The sequence below is a fragment of the Vombatus ursinus genome, unplaced genomic scaffold (assembly GCF_900497805.2).
Source record: "Vombatus ursinus unplaced genomic scaffold, bare-nosed wombat genome assembly UNPS02014811.1, whole genome shotgun sequence".
Lineage (NCBI taxonomy): Eukaryota > Metazoa > Chordata > Mammalia > Diprotodontia > Vombatidae > Vombatus > Vombatus ursinus.
The window spans coordinates 6900429-6904604 of NW_020954589.1; positions in this window are offsets into that span (position 1 = coordinate 6900429).

Here is a 4176-nt window from a genome sequence, read left to right on the forward strand (position 1 = left end):
TTATTATTATTTTGCTTTTTGATGAGTTAGTCGGGCTTAAGTGACTTGCCCAGAGTCACACAGCTAGTAAGTGTCAAGTGTCTGAGGCCGAATTTGAGCTCAGGTCCTCCTGACTCCAAGGCTGGAGCTCTATCCACTGTGCCACCTAGCTGCCCCTGAACCATGGATGCTTTATCTATAAAATATAAAATATTAAATATTAAGTTGGACCCTTCTAGCTCTAAATCTATGAATTTGGCAGTTTATTTTTGTTTTCATCAGAACAAAATGCATGCATTAAATTTTGTTGTTCAGTTGTGTCCCTACTCTTTTTGACCCCATTTGGGGTTTTCTTGGCAAAGGTTTGCCATTTCCTTCTCATTTTACAGATGAGGAAACTAAGGCAAACAGGGTTAAGTGACTTGCCCAGGGTCACACAGCTAATGAGTGTCTGAGGCCAGATTTGCACTCAGGAAGATGAGTCTTCCTGACTCCAGGCCTAGCACTGTATCTACTGTACTATCGAGAAAGTTGATTCATTGAGGATCCCTACTCGAACTTTGATTAGTATTAGTCAGTCTATTATGATTCTATAAGGGATAATGGTTGTTAGTAATTATTTCAATATATTCATCTAGTAATACATATTTTAGTCAGTTATCTAATAATAGGTATAAGAATAAGTAGTATATTAATCCATAATTTGTATAAGTTACATAAGGATATAGATTCTAATAAGGCCCTATAATAGGCTTTAAACTTTAATATAATGTTCAGTACTTGTTTACCAAGTTATGAGGCTCACTTGTGCAACCACAAGAACTCTGACAAAGATATCTCTATCCTGTTTTGTTCAAATTCCAAGGGTGGTGGCATGGTATGGAAAGTCGTCCCCCCCCCCCATATTTTCTTGGAGCATATGTATAGCTTATATTACATCTCCTCCTGCCTAACCTAAGCAGAAACTCATCTATCTTTGACCACTTAGTCAGTAGAGATATTCCCTGCTTCACCCAACTCATGATCCTGCTGAGGTCTCATTTTTGCTTGTTTTAGCTTATGTGCCTTATGTCAGCCAATGAGATTCTGTACTTTACCATGCCTCTTTTGCATATTTGGTACCAAACTCTATAAATACAAGGTCCTGGAAGAAGGGGGCATCTCAGATTGTGAGGAAGACCTGAGGTTCACTTCATTAGAGTCGATCATGGACCCTTTAATAAAGTGCCATTGGCTCAGCTTTGCCTTAGTCTCTTTTATTGTAGGTTGGACAATTTTAATCCACACACCACCTATCTCTGCCTCTGCATTAAATAACTATTGGCTAAGGGTTTCTTTGAGTCCAGACTCTGAGACCCAGTCTGGGTAGGGAGTAACAATCAAATACTTCCATCCCCCTGCCAACCAGCATTCTCTCCTGCCTCAAGGGAAAACTTTGGGAAGGTAGCATGTGTGAGGGAAGAGAGGAAGGAACAGGGGTGTAGAATTAAATTTGTGTAAATTTTAAGTTTCTGAATATAAGTACAGATTTGAGGAGTAGTGTGTAGGGGAGTAGGTCTGTTAGAAAAGGTATGCCTGTAATAAATTTGGATGTCCATTATAAACCAACTACAGTAGTGACTATGTAATATCATGATGTAGTGGAAAGAATTCTGCACTTATGTAAAGTCAGAGGACCTGAGTTTGAATCCTGGTTCTGGCAGTTGCTGGTTATGTGACTCTGGGCAAATCACTTGAACTTCTCTGAATCTCTGTTTCCTTATCTGTAAAGTGTAGGTAATATTTGTAATACCTGCCTTCAGTTCACAAGAGAAGTGATTTGTAAACTCCAAAGCCCTATGTAAATGTGAACTGTTATATTTACTCATCTGGAACTCTGGGTATAGACCAAACCTCCAGATGAAAGTCCATGGGGCCTCCCAGTGAGTAATGAGGAAAAAAATCAAACTAATACAACTAAACATACTGCTTGCCCAACATAATCAGGTGGTGCAGGGAGAAATACAGACAATATGTAGTTATTCCTCATTTTAGCCACTTTCAATTTTGGGTTTCTGGTGCCTAATAAGGAATTATTGTATTTCCCATCTGAAAGAAAAAATTAAATCTCTACCACAAGATGCAGAAGACATTTGCATCTGAGTTCCAGTTGGTAATAAATTATTGCTACTCAGATATTTGTCACTTCACACTAAATATATACCAAAGTAAATCTCACTTCCCCAATTCAGGTCTTCTTCCAGACTTCACTATTCCTATTGATGATACCACCATTCTCATCACCGGGGATAGTGTAGCATTTAGAGAGACACAATTTCTAAGTAATTTAATAATTTTATTAATAATGCCAACATTTTAATAAAAGGATGGTCATTTGGCTGTGTCTGTCTTAGACCAAAGACAATCATGGTAGTGGGTTCACAGTTTTTATGCCCTTCCAAGAGTAGGTGTTCCCCAGGGTGGCAATCAATGCTGATTGGTTAATAGAGAATGAATATTACAATGAGGGGCTGGCCCTGAATTTTGATTATTTCATTTACTTCTTAAGTTAACCCCAGCCTTGGACAATCTATTCAAAGAATTTATCCTCACTCAAACCTGAGAGGAACACAAGGGCTGCGCCACCTGAGTAGGGTCTGGAGAAAGGAGAAGGTTAGTTCAACCTTCAGAGACTGAGGTCTTAAAATGAGGATAAAGAAAAAGGGGGAAATCTGAATCTCCTGAAATCACTGGTTATTAATAATCATTTCTCTCAGTATAAACAGTCTTCTTCCTGCTCCCAGCCTAGCCCTCAGAACCATCATCTTAGGAAGTAATTCCTGCCTGACATCCCCACTAACTTCTAGCCAACTGATGCCCACAAGGCAGGCAAGGTGGGGTAACTGAAGTATCAGGGCACCCTGAGGGAAAGACTGGAGGCAGCACATGCCAGACAAGTCAAACCACAACTACCACCTTGACCACCATCCCCCTTTAGACCCTGATGGGCACAGCCCAGGACTCTGAGCCCAAGAGCCCTAGGAATAATGACATTAAAAAATGACCTTAGAAGATGGCGGAGTAAGGAGCAAGTTGCTCTCACTCTCCCTTATTGACCTCTGAAAGCCCAGAAAATACCACCCTAGGAAAAACCCTGGAACAGCTGAAAGACAAGATGCAGCAGTCCTATAGCCCAGGCAGATTTGGGGATTAATGGTAAAGGCCCCTCTTAATCTGGGGGAGGAGGAGCAGTACAGAATGGGAGGTGTCCCAGCAAGCTAGCACAAAGCTCCACCTCAGCATACCAGGGGGAGAACTCCAGGTGGTGGAGTAGGCAAGCACCAACATCAGGACCCCTGAGTGCCTCAGTATGGGCAGGGGAACCAGTGGAAACCAACTTGGAAAACCACCACGTGCCACTGCAATCCCTGGCAGCCAAGTCTCCTGGTGTCTCAGCAAAACTCTGGGAAGCACAATTCCAAGAGGGAAAGCCCCAGGTGGAGAAACATCCATCTGCAAGAAGCCAAAGAAAGGAGTGAAAGGCTCGGGTGAGCAGACATCCTTCAGAGGCCAGACTCCCCACCCCTACCCCTAAAGCTCCAGTGTTGTTCATTTCAGCCCAACACCAGGTAAGCTGCCAGAACCCTACAGCCTCCAACTGCCAGCATCTGAGGCCCCAGCACACAAAGCCAGTGACCAGGCCCCTGACTCCCAGCACAAGAAACTTGGGTCAGTGTCCGTTGCTCCCCAGCAGGAGAGATCAATTTTTTTAAAGATCAGGAAATAAGCAAACACCATGAACAAAAAGAAGTGTACAATGACCATAGATTCTTATAATGGAGACAGGGAAGATCAAGGCAGAAATTCAGAAAAGGACAACATTGTCAATAAACCCATATCTGAAACCTCAGAAGGGAATATGAACTGTTCTGAAGCCTAAAAAGCCTTTTTGGAAGAGCTCAAGAAGGAGTTTAAAAGTCAAATAACAGAGGTAGAAGAAAAATTGGGAAAAGAAATGAGAGGTAGGCAAAAGAGAGTCAATAGCTTGGAAAAGGAAGGACAAAAATTAACTATAGAAAACAAGGCTTTTAAAAATACAATTGGCCAACTGGAAAAAAGTACATTGAAGAAACAACTCCTTAAAAAACAGAATTGGCCAAATGGAAAAAGAGGCACAAAAACTCACTGAGGAGAAGAACTCCTTAAAAAGTAAAATGG